We start from the raw sequence: 18,257 nt of genomic DNA, 5'->3' as shown, positions 1-18,257 counted from the left end.
TGAACTGAGTTTTTGTGAATGGGTGGTTTGTAGGAATGCAACCTCCACATTAAACTGGAAGTGACCTTATTATACACTTTGGTAATTGAAGTGTTCCCACAATTTGTAAATGATTTTTTCTGTCTCTCATTAGATAATAAGCTTCTTGTGGGCTGGGGAAATAAAAGTGCTTTGCTTCTATTGTACTCTCACAAGTGCTTTGTAGATGCTTAAAAATAAAACTGATTGACTGATTGAAGTTTACATGAAGGAAAATGACTGTGACTTTATAAAATCAGATAATAGTAGGAAATGCAAGAACATTTGGACAGTCTTAATGCCCCTAATGTGTTAACCATATAAACAAAAGAGATATTTACAGATTAATAAAATGTGGAAGACTAGCAGACCAGTTCCTTAAAAAAGAAAAGCTAAAATTTTGTACCTTTTTTCTTACTTTTCTAATGTTGTGGGTAAAACTGCGGTGGTTCTTGGTCTGAACTACTTGAATCTTCCCTATTAGCAGCCACATTTTCAGAAAAGGGGAGGTGATAGGGAGTCCCACTCAAGAACAGTTTCTGGGTCTTGTCAAATCTTACATTTATTTAAAAGACAATTTACAGTATATTTGGGTCAAATTAGTCAGTGCTCCAAGTTTAGTTTTGGAGAATAAAAAAGCAAAGGCCAAGGTTTACAAAAACTAATATCAACAGAAATGTTTTTATGGAGCTTTTTTTATAGTGAATTAATGGGAACAAGAGAGGTTATTTAAACATTGGCCTTGCAGTGTTGTGAGGTCTAGTGATGGGACTGTGAAAAGTCATGACAGCTAGAAAGAAAAAATGTCCTAAAACACAAATGAAATATTGTCATGAAATCCATGAAATAAATGAAGTTTTGAAATGCTATACTTTAATTGTCTAAAATCATTTCTTCAGATTATTTTTATCTTAAAAATGTCTTTTCTGGGATGGTGCTTTGAACACTGCAAACTGAACATGAATACTAGTTAACACTTTGGTGGTAAACATAAGCAGTCAGCATATTAAATCTAGGGCAACATTTCCCTGAGGAACAATATATACCTTTGCTTAAGGAAAGATTTGGTCGTTGGGATTCTCTTTAGTCATAAACTACAGCAAAATGGATAAAAGTAGATTATTCAAGAAGATCATTCAGGCAACAAAACCTATTTTCTCCTGGATTACACAAGTAAACCCCTCACTTGGAGGTTAAAAGACTTAATTTATTTTCCTTTCCACTTCAGTGAATGAAAGCTTTCTCAATTCGCCTAGTCCTTGCTTTTTTTTCTGTAAAACAAAAGATGGGGATAATATTGTTTGTCAGAAAATGATGATTTCTGCAAGGCTCTAGGATTGTCCCTTGCAGGAATGTGAAGAACTGTTGTACAAGAAAATAATCAGAGGGACCGAGTTATCAATTTTAACAGCCACAAAGGCTTTTTCAGGATGCTTTCAGATCCCTCAGATTGTTCTTGTCACATCCTTCCCTCCAATCTTAAATTCTCTTCCTTCTGCTTCTTCTCTACCCCTTACCAGGTTGGTAGCTCTTTAGTACAATCAAGTCTTTAGCTTCCAAAAAATTGAAAGGTGGGCTTTTAACTTACTGACTAGGTAAGCAGTCTACTGATTAATAATTGAGATATTTAAGTGCTTATTATATGTCAAGCACTAAAATAACCAGATTGGACATAATCCCTGTCCCATTTCTGGTTCACAGTTTAAATAAAGAGGGAACCCCCATTTTATAGGTGAGGAAACTGAGGTACAGTGAAGTGACTTGCCCAAAGTCAAGTGGCATAGGTGGTCTGAGAACCCAGGCCCCCTGACTCCCTGCCTGTACTCGTTCCACTAGGCCACGCTACTTCCCAATAAAAAATAGCCCTCTGACCATTTGGGATTTGTCTACTTACCGTTGTTGAAGAGCAGAGCCGGCCTTGAAGTCATTACTATCAGCTACTCCATTCCTCTAGAACGGTTCTGAGTTTTGTTTTATCTGGCTCCTTCTTTTCCAGCGTCTTTAATTTGCCTTTTAAAACAGCAGCCAATGTCAAATGAGGACACTGAAGCACATCTGTAAAAACAAATGTTTTATCTTGCTGTAAATCAGAAATGCTAAATCTATCTGGCCTCGTCTCAAAAAATCCACAGCTCCTGGGTTTAGTCCATTATCTCAGAATCCAAAAGCTCTGCTTTAGAAGCCATTCTTTCAAGCAAGGCGACGATTTAAAAAAATCATACTTTTAAACACGGACACCAGTTTTCTAAGTAGTGATCTTGTTCAGTTACTAGGAATTTCTAAAGAATTCTCACTATTTTGAGTATTATACACAACAAATTCCCAACACTCATATTCCTGTGGTAATGGTGGAAAGGGAGTAGTGTAGACTACTGAAAAGAGCACAGCTCTGGGAGACTTTGATTTCTGGCACTTGCCTGCTGTGTGACCTTGTGCAAGCCACTTAACTTCCCTGAGCCTCAGTTTTCTCACCTGTAAAATGGGGATTCAATAGTTGTTCTCATTCCTACTGAGGCTGTGAGCCCCATGTGGGATAAAGAGTGTGTATGACCTCATTATCTTTTATCAGCCCTAGGTCTTAGTACACTGCTTGCGTGTAGTAAGTGCTTAACGAACACCTCCAACTGTCAATCAATCAATGGTATCTATTGAGTGCTTACTTGAGAACTATAAAGTGCATGCAAGAGTGCAGTCTAACAGTGTTGGCAGACACGTTCCCTACCCACAAAGAAAGTAGTGTGGTCTAGTGGGCAAAGCATGGGTCTGGGAACCAGAGGAGCTGGGTTCTAATGCCAGCTTTACCATTTGCCAGCTATGTGATCTTGGGCAAATTAGTTAACTTCTCTGTGCCTCAGTTTCCTCAACTGCAAAATGGGGATTTAATACCTGTTCTCCCTCCTACTTGGACTGTGAGCCCCACATGGGGCAGGAACTTTACCTGACTTAACTTACTTGTATCTGTCCCAGGGCTTAGAACAGTGGTTGACACGCACTAAGTGCTTAACAAATACCACAGAAATGGAGCTGACAGTCTAGAGCTTAGACTATTAAGGTGTGTGTGGAGTGGGGGTCTTGAACAAGATTGATGATGAAACATAAGGCGTAGTGGATAAAATACAGACCTGAGAATCAGAAGGTCATAGGTTCTGATGCCAGCTCTGCCACTTGTCTGCTGTGTGACCTTGGGCAAGTCACTTTGCTTCTCTGGCCTCAGTTACTTCATCTCTAAAATGGGGATTGAGACTGTGAACCCCATATGGGATATTCAATGGGATATGGGATAGGGACTGTGTCCAACCCTGATTATCCTGTATCAACCTCACCACTTAGAGGAGTGTCTGGCACATAGTAAGTGCTTAACAAATACCATTAAAAATATTATGGTCTGGGCTGCTGCTGTCTAGCATCCCTGAAACCAGAACAAAAGGAAATGGGCCCAGCCTATAGCAGAAGGACTTCTTGGCTTGAAGGACTTTGTTTGCTTGGACCCACTGTTAAACTGTAAAACCCTTGAGAGTAGGGATATTGGTCTTAAACACTGTGTGTTCCCAAATACTTAGCACCTTGTTCTAATCAGTGTCATTAGTGGCCTTCATGATTAAAGTCATGATGATGTCAGGAGCTGAAAGGCTGAGGAGGAAAACCAAGCTCTGGATAATCCACAAAATGGATAATCAGCTTCCGAAAAAGAGTTATTAGAAAGAGATGATATAATAAAAATGTTTTTCTGTACTGATATGCACTGTATGTTTTGTATCTTATTTGTTACTCTACTTTAGCTCATAAATCCCTGGGCAGAGACAGAGTAAATCTTTATATTGTTCAAAGTCAATGATCTCTAAAGTGTTAGCATAGGAAGAGTTGGTAATCTTCTGCTAAATGGGATCTGAGAGAGAAAGAGCTTCATCTATATGCATCACCTTATCTCTGCTGGATGTTGGGACTATAAAATGATATAAGAAATGTAAAACTAGTTTGGAAAAATGAAGAAGCTATTCAAATTCAAGGCATTTTTATTATTGCTCCTTGCCACCATAAGTCACTGCTAAAGTAAAAAGGCTGGCCACACTTTGTGGTCCTGCAAAAAAAAAAAATCTACCTGCAGGACTCTATATTTATTTGTATTGTCAGGCATCTAATGTGCCTCAATATGCATATGAAAAATCATGGAAATAAAAAGATGGAACTCTTTTAATTATGGTCTAACACCTGGAAAAATGCACTTTACGGGAATCCTCAGCTTTAAGTAAATTAATCACTTATTTTGATCTACTAACCAATAAGGGAAATGATTTTTAAGGAACTATTTTTTTGTCCCATACCATGCTCACTGAAAAAGCCATGACTCTACTGGGTTGTGATCACATTGCTAAACTGACAAAGAATTCTTTAGCCCCTGCCTAATCTCTTTGGGATCCAAAGTTGCTTTTGTCACTGGGGAGAAGAGGGTTCTGCCCCAGGTCCACAGTCCTTAGAGAGGGTCCCTGCATTGCTGACTATGGGCAAGTCAACTTAACTTCTCTGTGCCTCAGTTACCTCATCTGTAAAATGGGGATTAACTGTGAGCCTCACGTGGGACAACCTGATGACCCTGTATCTCCCCTAGCGCTTAGAACAGTGCTCTGCACAGAGTAAGCGCTTAACAAATACCAACATTATTATTGCTGCTCACCAGTGCCATCCTGAGAAAATCCCTCCTTCCCGCTGCTGGTGGTCTGGGCCCGGATAATAGCCTGGCTGGGTCAGGGAGCGGGTGAGAAGCAGCATGCCCTGTTGGAAAGAACATGAAGCTCTGTGTCAGAAGACCTGGCTTCTAATCCCAGCTCTGCCCCCTGCCTGCTGTGTGGACTTGGGCAAGTCACTTTACTTCTCTGTGTCTCAGCTTCCTCATCTGTAAAATGAAAATGAACTACCCGTTCTTCCTTCCTTTTTAAAAAAGGAGACAGGGACCCTGTCTGATGTGCTTATACTGCCCCTATTCCACAGCAGTGTTTGACACATAGTAAACACTTAAATACCTCAACTATTAATAGGTGTGTGTGCTCAGGAGCAGAAGTGAACATACACTCTGGGGAGGGAGAGTGGAGGCTAACTGGTCTGAAAGGCCCATTGAACTTCCTCTACCCCAGGGGCTCTACAGCCTTACTTTGGCTCAAGTCACACTTAAAAGGCAATGGACTGTGAAAAAGAGCTCTGAGAAGGTCTCGATAAATACTAGAGGAGTCAAGTGAAGGACATTCAGGCCCTAGAAATGTGCCCTAACTGCACACTTGTATACTTCTGCCTAGAAGCTGTTTCGAAGGAGCATTTCACCATTTAGGAAAATTGTCGACCGCGGGCTTGTCCAACCCCTAATGCAAAGTAAAATCATTCACCTAATAAAGAAGGGACAGAACTTATAGCAACAAATACAAAACAAATTCACCCCTTGGGAAACAGCATGGTGTAGTGAATAGAGGGAGTCAGAAAGTCATGGGTTCTAATCCTAACTCTGCCAGTTGCCTGCTGTGTGGCCTTGGGCAAGTCACTTTGTTTCTCTGTGCCTCTACTCCCTCCTCTGTAAAATGAAGATTAAGACTGCGGGACAGGGGCTGTGTCCCAAATGATTATCTTCTACCTACTCCAGCGCTTAGTACAGTGCCAGGCATATAGTAATTGCTTAACAAACACCACTGTGATTATTATTATTATTATTTAATCCTTGTCCCTAGCCTGAATTGACACACACACTGGCACAATCTGTGTGTGTGCGATATTGCAAAACATTGAAGAGAAGATGTGCTGTAATCCAATGGCTCAATTGCAAGAGTCTAGAGATGACTTCAGCTGCCCATGGGAACGGAACAAACTTGGCCTTTCCAGTGAAAATAATGAAGTCGGTTCATAATACAAAGGCTAAGGTCCTTATTGCACCTAAGGTGAATCACAAATGAGGTTTTTTCTCTCCTTTTTTCCGTTTTCTTGTTTTGCTCAAAAGATCCCTGGGAACCAGTGATTTCTCTTGGCTCAAGGAAGCCCTTGGCTTTGACTGATTTTGGACTGGGAAATTTGAGGAAAGAAAAAGACGAAGCATACAAGAGTGGGAAAAATATCCCCAAATACCCTGAAGAGGGTAATTAATAAGTGCTGACTGTGTGCCAGTACTGTGCTAAGCTCTGGGGTAGATTCAAGACAATGTGACTGTAAACCCGTCACTGGGCAGGGACTGTCTCTATCTGTTACCGATTTGTACATTCCAAGCGCTTAGTACAGGGCTCTGCACATAGTAAGCACTCAATAACTACTACTGAATGAATGGGACTGACAGTGTAAAAGGGAGGGAGAGCAAGCATTTTATCCCCATTTTACAAATGAGCAAGCTGAGGCACAGAGAAGTTAAGTGACTTGTCCAAGGCGACTGAAGGAATGTGGCTGAGACAGGAATAGAACCTACTCCCCTCTTGATTACCAGTCCCATGGTCTTCCCACTAAGCCATACTGTCTTTCTCTGTTTGTGTAGAATGGATCCCAAACCAACCATGTTGTAATTGCAGGTACCTTCAAGTCAACACGCCTGTGAGAAGCAGCGTGACCTAGTGGATAGAGTAGGGGCCTGGGAGTCAGGAGAACCTGGCTTCTAAACCCAGCTCCACCATTTATCTGCTGAGTGACCTTGGGCAAATCACTTTATTTCTCTGTACTTCGGTTACCTCGTCAGCAAAATGAGGTTAAGACTGTGAGCTCCACTCGGATAAGGACTGTGTCCAACCTGATTAGCTAGTATCTACCCCAGTGCTTAGTACAGTGCCTGGCATGTAGTAAGCACTTAACAAGTACCATAAAAAAACCCAAGTGTCAAAGGAATGGCACATTAAGTGACTTGGACAAGTCACAACTTCTCTTACTCTTTCACCTGATATATATATATATATATATACATATATATATAAATACACACACACGTGTTTTATATATTTATATAAACAGATTTCCTGACTATCAGACTTTGTATCTGATTCCCTATCAATGTCTCAGGGGGCTCCATCTACTTTAAACACTACCAGGATCAGAAGCATCTGAAGAAAAGAGGTGGCAGTGCAATCCCTTAGGGTAGTTTTAATTCTTTTTTTTTTTCTTTTCTGGAGCATGATTGGGGAACTGGAGGGTGGGGTGGGTAAGGGGAGGGTCTTAAGCTACCAAGTGCTGCCACATTCTAAGCAAGTGTTTTAAACTGCAATACAACCAAGCTAACCCTAGCCATAAAGTTTCAAGTGGTAAGAGAACCATGAAATCTTGGGGGGAAAAAACAGGAGGAAAATCATTCACATTCCCAAAGAGCAGGGAATATGTGAGGACAATGAGAATGCCAATGTTTCCAAAGACTTTCTGTTTTCCTGCGCCAGATAGCTTGGATCTTAAGGAAGGGCTGTGTCTAGTCTTTGAGCCACTTCTAGCTCCAGAACCTAGGGAGTTAAATACCTCTGGCTGGTATCCTGAGAGAGAGAATTTTGCCATTTTTCAAGCAGTTCAACATTCAGAGGCTCTTAGCAGCATCAACCCTAGCAGAAGTGGCCAGTCCAGACTGTGAAGTGAACAGGAATAGGGGAGTCAAAGGAAGAAGACTAGAGAGGGGATCATGGAGTGAAGGAAACCAAACTAGATATCAGAGATTGGAGGATGACATCCTCTTTGGTCCCAGAGACACTTTAAATACCAAATTTCTATGTGTACAAATAATAATAATAATTTCAGGAGAAGCCATTTCAAAGGACGTGATTTTCCAAAAAACACAAATTCAGTATTATGTGAGACTTTATCATATACCTAGATCAATCAATCAGTCCTATTTATTGAGTGCTTACTGTGGGCAGAACACTATACTAAGCACTTGGGAGAGTGAAACACAACAGTAAAACAGACACATTCTCTGCCCACAGCGACTTTACAATCTAGAGGGAGCTTATAGTCTAGATCATCATTTCAAAACATCAAGTATTTAAACCAGTACTTTTCTGTGTAAAGAAATGGCAAAGGGCTTCTGATTTCTGCTATAATACAGAGAACCCCAGAAGATGCTGCAGAGCGCTTACCCCAGATACCAACAAGAATAGGAATGTGAAATCAAAAACCGTTACAAATATATAAGCAGGTAATAGGACAATTAAGCTAATCTAGGAGAAGATTTAACAAATATATCTGGAGGAAAACACTGAGTAGATAGATGAACCAATAGGAGGTAATGATATCAAATGGGATGGGGTTAATAGAAAAGATCAAATCAGATCTGGGTTTGAAATATGATATGACTGTCAGCAGGGGCAATGGGATTTGGGGTTATATAAACAAAGGAGTGTCATGGTAAATATGAGAGACAATTAGGAGATGTCACCTGGGATACTGCACCTCAGGACTGGAAAGGAATAGGCAACTTGTGGGGAGTTCAGAGAAGACAGTTTAAGCTGAATATAAAGATTAAGTTCTGGTGAAAGATTAGGAAAGAAAAACGTGTACTTCCCATCTTAGCCAAATTCTCATTCATTCATTCAATAGTATTTATTGAGCGCTTACTATGTGCAGAGCACTGTACTAAGCGCTTGGAATGAACAAGTCGGCAACAGATAGAGACATCCCTGCCGTTTGACGGGCTTACAGTCTAATCGGGGGAGACAGACAAGAACAATGGCTGGGGGACAGGATAGTAATCTGCAAATAGCTGGAGGGTGTAAAAACTGAAAGAAAAGAGGAACTTTGGATATAGGTAAAGTTAGGCATCATGGGGCAAAATTAAGGCAGAGAAAGTTTAGACTGAGAATCAGGAAATATTTTTCGATGGAGGCAAGAGATTTTTGGAACAAGCTATCTAAGGAATTTATCAAACGATCCCACTAAAGTTGACATTAATTGAGAATTCAATAGTATTCTCTAAGAGCCAACTCTGCGCTCAAGAGAATTGGCTATATAATCAGACTAAGATTCTTAATATGAACAATGGGCAGTCAGATTTCCACTCACTAATGGAATATTTCCATCACCACTATCAAAAAGTGCTGATCGAAGGGGGTTGGAATCAGTGAAATAAACTAAAAATGAAATTGTTTCTCAAATAAGGAACTCACATTTAACCCATCCCGATATTTTTAAAGTTCAGTATAGAAGAGACTGGTTTAAGAACATGATTATTATTGTTATTATCATTATTAGAAAGAGGGGAACAAGAGAGGCAGTAGTTATAAGCAGGGGTGGGGATACCTGCCAATAGGTTATCCCCCTCAGTTAAGGTCTCCAACTGACTTTCAGCTACCCATGGGGTTACTCGGGGAGTTTCCAAAAAGTCACCTCAGAGTTCCGTTGATAAGGCAAGTAAATCTCATACGCATGCTGAAAATTATAACGATAACTGTGGTATTTCTAAAGACCTATATGTCAAGCACTATATTTAGCACTGGGGTAGATAACAATTATGGTATTTGTTAAGCACTTACTATGTGCCAGGCAATGTACTAAGTGCTGGGGTAGATACAAGCTAATCGGGTTGGACACCGTCCCTGTCATGTGGGGCTCACAATCTCAATGCCCATTTTACCAGTGAGGTAACTGAGGCACAAAAAATAAAGTGACTTGCTCAAGGTCACACAGTAGAGAAGTGGCAGAGCTGGGATTAGAAGCGATGACTTTCTGACTCCCAGGCCTATGTTCTATCCACTACATTGTGCTCAATAGATCAGACACAGTCCCTGTCCTATATGGCCCCCCTGCCCCCCCCACCTTCAATCTCTTTACTAATCTTTTGAGATACAGTCCATATAGATTTTCCTCACTAACCACAGTTCTGGGCAAGCACACGCCATAGTTTGGGTACCATTTTGATTATCTCCAAATTATCACTGAATTTTGAGTAACTCATCACCTACCATTTCAAATGGGCCATGTTCTTCCATGCCACACACAAACAGTCCCGACACACTTCTTTGTGCCTGAAGATGGGTTGCTACTTTATAATACAAGAAAGGATTGTTTTAAGTCCAGTAAGAAGATCTTATTAACCAGAGGGAGATTTCCTGGTAGGATAGCATTTTAATTATGAGACCTTCCCCAGAGTAAATCAAAGGACAAATGGGGAAATGACTCTCTTTCTCTTCCTAGCATTATTAATGAAAAGCCCATTAAATGTCTATATTTTTATTCATTCATTCAATTGTATTTATTGAGTGCTTACTGTGTGCAGAGCACTGTACTAAGCAATTGGAAAGTACAATTTGGCAACAGAGACTATCCCTACGCAACAATGGGCTCACAGTCTTATTCCACAGCTCACCCACCTGCCAAATCCACGACAGTTTAATGCCACAGGATCGGTCCCAGTTGGATGCAGTGGGGGACACGGTTTGAACAGCTCTGCCCTTTCCAGTGTTCGGTCAAGTAAGATAACTGGGGCTGTCTGAAAGGGAGCGGGAAGAGAGGATGGGGGAATTGGCAGGGTAGTGCTACGACTGGAAAAAATCACCTTCTCACTCCTGGAACGGATCCAACCTTGGGGGCCTGGGGCCTCTAGCCAAAAAGCCGTCGCTGCCGTTTCCCTTAGTATGACCGAGTCTGAAGCCACTTAACACCATCAGTTTTACCCTAGTACAGTTTCTTTTAAAAAATGGTGAGTTTTCTAAAGTAAAAATATTTTCAAAAGCAAGACATTTCCAGCACTGAACAAGTCTCAAGCTAAAGGCTACTATTGAGCCTCAAGGCACAAGATTTTAACTGGCATCTGTCCGTTTCCAGTGAAAAATGCCAATAAAGGCTTACACTGCTCATTATATAACCTCATGACATCCATGACAAAGAACATATAGCTCTGTGCTGGGAAAGGCAACAATTCTTTGCACTAAAGGGTGTTGCGTAGTTTTTGCAAGAACATAATGATCAGATGGGAATAGTGAATCTTAGTTCATATGAATCATAAGTTGGATTTGTTCAACCACAGTTGGAAAAGAAGTTGTCATAAAGATATGTGTTATTTTGTCAAGTATTTTTCAAGCACTTGGTTTAGTGCTTGGCATGTTGCAAGCATTCAATAAATATCAATGACTATCAGAAATGCATGTGACAGGGAAGCCTAGTTGACCCCATGCAACACAATCTAAATAGAAGAGACTTTAGATATTTTCAGTGCTAGCGATGGCTATTTTTGAAGTTATTAATGAAAGGGGGAGGTGGAAATCATGGTTTATTTCACTTTCTCTTTGTGGGCTGTAACTGAAGAGTGAGTGGGGCCAAGTTTTCATTTTGTGTGTGTCAAGTGATGAAGAAAGCAATTACAATTTGAGATCCTGTGCAAAACTGGTCAAAGTAAATTGATGCAGGCCAGAGTGGTGGGGCCCATATAGAACCGTAAAATCTTAGGACTGGAAAATCATTTTAGAGATGATTTAGGTACCCTCTAGGCTTTTGGCAGGACCAGAGCTGAACCAGAGAGATGCTTATGTATAGGACATATTGTTATAACCATTCTCATGTTTGAGCTCATTTGCAATCAAAGAAATAATCTCCAATCAATCAATGGTATGTATTGAGCACTTAGTATGTGCAGAGCGTTGTACTCAGCACTTGGGAGAGTACAGCAGGTTAGCAGACATATTCCCTGCCTATAACAAACATGCAGACTACAGGAGGGAAATGAAAGCACCTATTTACATGCATGTATAATTTACTTTGCACGGGAGGCAAGAGGTGGAACAACAACACAGTTCAAACACAGATCAGAAATCATTATTTTTTTTTAAGCACTCAGTACAAGCCAAGCACTGTTCTAAGTGCTGGAGTAGATATAAGTTAGGCAGAATGGATACAGTTCCTGTCCCAGATGGAAGGCTTAGTCTAAATAAAAGGGAGAAAAAAAATATGGTGTTTGTTAAGCACTTACTATGTGCCAGGCACAGTACTAAGCACTGGGGTGAATCCAAGCGAGTCGGGTTGGACACAGTGCCTGTCCCACGTGGGGATCACGGTCTCAGTCCACATTTTACAGATGAGGTTAACTGAGGGACAGAGAAATGAAGTGACTTGCCCAAGATCACACAGCAGACACGTGGCGGGGCTGGGATTAGAACCCATGACTTTCATTCATTCATTCAATCAATCGTATTTATTGACTGCTTACTGTATGCAAAGCACTCTACTAAGCGCTTGGGAGAGTACAATATAACAATAAACAGACACATTCCCTGCCCACCTTCTGACTCCAAGACCCTTGCTCTATCCACTGAACTACGCTGCTTCTTGGGTATTGACTCTCTTTTAAAGATGAGGAAACTGAGGCACAGAGAAATTAAGTGACTTGCCCAAGGTCACACAGTAGACAAGTGACAGAGCCGGAATTAGAACCCAGGTCTCCTGACTCCCGGGCCTTTGCTGTTTCCACTTGGCCACACTGTTTAATTTCATCATTCATCTTCCTTCCCCTGCATTTACAAGGCACAGATACCACAAGCTGAAACCCAGTGGCTGAGGGGTGTTCATACAAAATTCACATTCCACAGAAGCACCAGTAGAAGGTTTGGATGAAGGAGATGCTTTTTAAAAAAAAAATTGTACTCTAAAACATGTACTATTTATTCAACTCTGCTAAGCACTGTGGTAAATGGAGCCCGTTTAGATCAGGCAGTCTCTGACCCACTCCAGTCTTGCATTTTAAGTGGGGGAAGGCAGATACCTAGAACAATCACAGTTGCGAGTAATAATGATGATAATAATTATGACATCTGTTAGGTGCTTACCATATGGCAAGCACTGTTCTAAACACCGGCATAGATACGAGTCAACTAGGTCTAACTGGGAGAGAGAACATTATTTTCAGCCCAATTTTACAGAGGCAGCCCCTGAGGCCCAGAGAAATCAAGTGACTCGCCCGAGGTCACACAGCAGAGCCGGAATTAGAACCCAGGTCCTCTGACTCCCAAAACCATGCTTTTTTCACTAGGCCATGCTGCTTCCTTGCAAAGTGACAAAGCAACCTTAACTGAGACACTCCACAACACAATATAAACATGTGAAAATGAGTAGCACAACAGAGAAGAAAGCTGTGGTTTCTCCCTGCTCCAAACGAGTGTTTGTTGGCTAAATGTAATAATAATGGTGGTATTTGTTAAGCGCTTACTATGTGCAAAGCACTGTTCTAAGCGCTGGGGGGATACAAGGTGATCAGGTTGTCCCACGTGGGGCTCACAGTCTTAATCCCCATTTTACAGATGAGGTAACTGAGGCCCAGAGAAATGAAGTGACTTGCCCACAGTCACGCAGCTGGCAAGCGGTAGAGCAGGAATTCGAACCCATGACCTCTGACTCCCAAGACTGGGGTCTTGCCACTGAGCCACGCTGTTTCAGCCTCTCCAGTCTTCTAGGCTTCTGTCCTGTAGGAAGCAGTCATTCCTGGTCTTAAGGGGGGACCTGGACCATGCGGGTCTCAGCAGGTTTTCACCTTCCTGATCCTGCCAGTGGGAAAAAGGCCTTTTGTCCCTCACTGGTCAGGAAGGAGGTAGTGATGGCTCGGGGAATTCTGGATCTCCCAGCCTGACGAGCCTTGCAGTTGTTTCTGGAAGTCAGTCAGTGAATGAATTGGTACTCAGGTAGGCGTCTCACTAGATTTTAGAGGTGGACTGCATAATAATAATAACAATAATGTTGGTATTTAAGTGCTTATTATGTGCCAAGCACTGTTCTATGTACTGGGGTGGATACAAGGTAATCAGGTTGTCCCACGGGAGCTCAGAGTCTTAATCGCCACTTTACAGATGAAGTAACCGAGGCACAGAGAAGTGATTTGCCCAAAGTTACACAGCTGACAAGTGGAGGAGCTGGGATTAGAACCCACCACCTGACTCCTAAACCCGTGCTTTTTCCACTAAGCCACGCACGTTCTCCACATTCAATAAAATCAACTCACAGAAGAAAGAGATATCCCAAATAGCTGGCAGGTGTTTTAGGTTTGGATTTTTATTATTATTTTTTTTACTTATAATAAGATTCCCAAACTCTCTTGGCATGTGCAATAAAATTTAGAGCTCAAGTGGCATCATTTGAACTAATGTGTCCTGTGAACTAATGACACCACTTGAAGGTTTCTTTCAAATTGACATCCATACAGAGGAAAAAAGGACATGGAGAGAGCTGTAGCTGGAAATATTACAAAGGTGTCTAAGTGCCTTGATAATTTGAAGTCTCATTAATTCTAAGTAGGAAGCAAGCACAGTTCTAAACGCTGGAGTAGAAACAAGGTGATTAGTTTGTCCCTCGTGGGACTCACAGTCTTAATCCCCATTTTACAGATGAGGGAAGTAAGGCACAGAGAAGTCAAGTGACCTGTCCACGGTCACACAGCAGACAAGCGGCAGAGCCGGGATTAGAAATCAAGTGCTCTGAATCCCAAGCCCGTGCTCTTTCCACTAAGCCACGGTTCAATCTACTGCAGTGGTCAGTACATAGTAAGCGCTCGATACCATAATGATGATTAGGAGAGGGAGAGAGAAAAACAGAGAGAGAGCTGAAGGGAAGAATCTGGCAAACCATTAATCCCTTATCAATGCAAACTGGTAAAACTTTAATATTGTGTGTACCACTGTTGTGTATTATCAACCAGTAGTATTTGCTGTGCATTTAGAGTGTGCGGAGCACTGCACTAAACTCTTGGGGGAGTACACTACAGCAGAGGCGGTGGACATATCTCCTGTCCAACTTGAGTTTACAGTCTGGAAGAAGAGCGAGTGCCATAGGATTATATGGAAACTGTACCGGGGTTTGGGAACATTGTACTAAGCGCTGTTCCTGCTCTCCAGTCTTTTGGAGAAAACAGGCAGACACAGATGGTATAACGAGGGTGCAATAAGAGGTAAAAGAGATACAACTGATAAGAGCAAAAAGTGAGCCTCCCAAGTCAATAAGCAAAAAGATCTGGTGGAGGAATTGGCTTTTCATGTGGGGCATCCATTAATGTTGGTACACCTCACTAAATTCCCTTTGCTAGATTGAGCCTTTGGAGATAAATTCTCCAGTGCCAGGGACTTGCTCCTTGGATGTGGCTCTCCTTGCTAATCCAGTGTAGACCTATATTGTCCATTTTGGTGGGGGAAGGAGGGGTAACAAAATTCAGGTGTGCTGGCAGCCAACCTCACTGCCGGTCTCTTAGATACTGAGTAGCAGCTGCGAGTGCTAAAGAGGGAGAAAAAGCACTGTACACACATGTGCACACACTCCCAACTCCCCACCCTCAAACCAACAACTCCTCCTTCCACTTCTCCATCTTTGGGTTCCTGTGAAACCCATGTGTCTCTCTTGAACCTCTCCCCTTGTCCACTTCATTCCTCAAGACTCTTTGCCATCTGCTGTTCACCCGAAAAGAAGAGGGTCCAGGTCCGATGACGTCTCCTGCCACAATGTGGAAAGTGCTGCAGCTCCCGGGGTCACGAGGCTTTGGGATCTAAGAGATGTAGATCCCAGCTTTGTCTCACTTTTAAGAAATAAATCAAAGAAGATGAAGTTAAGGAAAACAACTCTGAGCTGTAGACCAGCCCCAAACTGGCTGCTCTAAAAAGGGTAAAATACGAGCCATCTGACACCGCTTCTTCCCCCTTCCAGAAATGGAAGCACATTAGAGACTTTACTCCCCGCTTCCAACGCTACTGGGTTTTCAGCTGGGAGGGAGGGAGGAAGCAGAGAGGAGAGGGACGAGCGCTGTGGCTAGCCCAAATTATTCAAAGTAGAGAGTGTTTGGCGAGCAAGTTCCCTTTTAGGCTTTCTCTCTCCACCGATCTTTTCCTCCCCCCAAAGTGTCCCCTGCTTTCTGCAGATTCTCGAGTTCCTGCCGCTGGTCCCTGCCAGCTCCAAGTCTGGGTCTTTTTCCTCCTGTCGAAGCCTGGCTATCTTCACTCCCTCCCCACCTGCCTGCACCCGTCGCAACTTTGTGCCTCATTCATTCAATCGTATTTATTGAGCGCTTACTGTGTGCAGAGCACTGGACTAAGCGCTTGGAAAGTACAATACAGAAATAAAGAGACAATCCCTGCCTACAAGGGGCTTAAAGTCAGGGGGTGGGGAGGGAGACAAGACATCAAAACAGGTAGAGAGGCATCAATATAAATAGAATTATAGATATATACATATATATGTAAGTGCTGTGGGGCGGGGGGAAGAGCAAAGGGAGGGGAATCTGAGAACGAGGGGGCTTAGTCCGGGAAGGCCTCTTGGAGGAGGTGGGCCTTCAGTAGGGTTTTGAAGGGGGGGAACAGTGATTGGAGTTGAGGAGGGAGAGCATTCCTCTAGACTGTGAGCCAGTTGTGGGCAAGGATCGTCGCTCTTGATTGCTGCATTATACTTTCCAAGCGGTTAGTACAGTGCTCAGCACACAGTAAACACTCAGTAAATACGACTGAATGAATGAACGAACGAATGGGTAGGGTTCGTGCAAGATCCTGCCGCTTGGAGCAGAAACTGTCTTTGGAGTGTGAGGGTGCTCACCTGCTTTCCCCCACTCGATTGTAAAATTCCTCGTGGGCCGAGATGGCATCTACCGGTTTTATTGAACTGTCCTCTCCCCAGCGGTTAGTACAGTGCCCTCCGCACACAGTACCTGCTCAATAAATACCCATCGGTGGTACTGGAGTAGATACTGTGTGTGGAAAGGACTGTACTAAGCGCTGGGGAGAGGACAGTTCTCTCCCCTAACCCCAGGCCCCAACTGACATCCACTTACACCTGTGCTGGGCGGATAGAGCACAGACCTGGGAGTCTAATCCCGGCCCTGCCACGTGACTGCCGTGTGACCTTGGGCGAGTCACTTTAGTTCTGTGCCTCAGTTTCCTCACTTGTGAGCCAGTCCCCCTCTTGGACAAGGGCTGTGCCCAGCCCGATTTACCTGTATCTCCCCCAACGCTTAATGCGGGGTCTGGCATCTAGTAAGCGCTTAACAAATACCATAATTATTACTATTTCGTCCTGCCCATCTCTCTCCCTGGGCTCCCTGCAAAGGGAGGGTATGGGGAGGTGTCTCTCACGGCCCCCCGCGTCCTTGTCACCTGGAGCAGAGTTGATGGGGGCGATGCCACCCTCCTGCGGGCCGAGGTGCTCTCCCAAGTGCTTGGCACAGGGTCCCACCGAGAGGCCGAGCGCACTAACCTAGTGATTGATTGATTAATCGATTGACTTGAGGACGGCTGAGGGGTCCAGCTGCCCCGGTGCGGGGGGTGGTGACAGGCCTCCTCCTCTTGCTCAGGACCGGACAGGACTGGGCTGGTGCTGGACAGGTGCGGGGCGGCCCCCGCACCTGCAGACCCTTCTTGGACGTCGGGGAACGGCGCTGCCAGGAAGCCTGGCTCCTCCCTCCCTCTCTCCTTCCTTTTTTCCTTCGTTCGTATTTCTTTCATTCATTCATTCATTCATATTTCTTGAGCGCTTACTGTGTCCAGAGCACTGTACGAGGCGCCCGGAAAGTACACTCCAGCAATGAAGAGAGATAATCCCTGCTTACACCGGGCTTACGGTCTAGGGTGAGGAGACAAACGTCGGAACGAGTGAACAGGAATCAATATTAATAAGTAGAAGTATTTATAAATATGTTAATAAATAACTCTTCACACCCTCCCTCCCTTCCTCCTTCCCTTCCTTCTCCTCCATCCGTCCTCCTCCCCTTCCTTCTCCTCCATCCCTCCTCCTTCCCTTCCTTTTCCTCCATCCGTCCTCCTTCCCTTCCTTCTCCTCCATCCCTCCTCCTTCCCTTCCTTCTCCTCCATCCCTCCTCCTTCCCTTCCTTCTCCTCCATCCGTCCTCTTCCCTGCCTTCTCCTCCATCCGTCCTCTTCCCTTCCTTCTCCTCCATCCCTCCTCCTTCCCTTCCTTCTCCTCCATCCGTCCTCCTTCCCTTCCTTCTCCTCCATCCGTCCTCCTTCCCTTCCTTCTCCTCCATCCCTCCTCCTTCCCTTCCTTCTCCTCCATCCCTCCTCCTTCCCTTCCTTCTCCTCCATCCATCCTCTTCCCTGCCTTCTCCTCCATCCGTCCTCTTCCCTTCCTTCTCCTCCATCCCTCCTCCTTCCCTTCCTTCTCCTCCATCCGTCCTCTTCCCTTCCTTCTCCTCCATCCGTCCTCTTCCCTTCCTTCTCCTCCATCCCTCCTCCTTCCCTTCCTTCTCCTCCATCCGTCCTCTTCCCTGCCTTCTCCTCCATCCGTCCTCTTCCCTTCCTTCTCCTCCATCCCTCCTCCTTCCCTTCCTTCTCCTCCATCCCT

General features: G+C 43.7%; 1 long non-coding RNA gene across 1 annotated transcript; it reads right to left on the bottom strand.

Annotated features, from left to right (window-relative positions):
• Positions 1–616: 616 nt before the first annotated feature.
• On the bottom strand, positions 617–17,315 carry LOC114817058. The gene is made up of 4 exons (XR_003764906.2): positions 17,155–17,315; positions 4,691–4,788; positions 1,913–2,073; positions 617–1,289 (listed from the first exon to the last, which is right to left on the bottom strand). It is a non-coding gene; the product is annotated as an uncharacterized LOC114817058 (long non-coding RNA).
• Between the last annotated feature and the right edge of the window lie 942 nt (positions 17,316–18,257).

The sequence above is a fragment of the Ornithorhynchus anatinus genome, chromosome 15 (genome assembly GCF_004115215.2).
Source record: "Ornithorhynchus anatinus isolate Pmale09 chromosome 15, mOrnAna1.pri.v4, whole genome shotgun sequence".
Classification (NCBI taxonomy): Eukaryota; Metazoa; Chordata; class Mammalia; order Monotremata; family Ornithorhynchidae; genus Ornithorhynchus; species Ornithorhynchus anatinus.
Note: the sequence above shows the minus strand (reverse complement) of the source record. Positions and strands in the feature narration are given on the sequence as shown.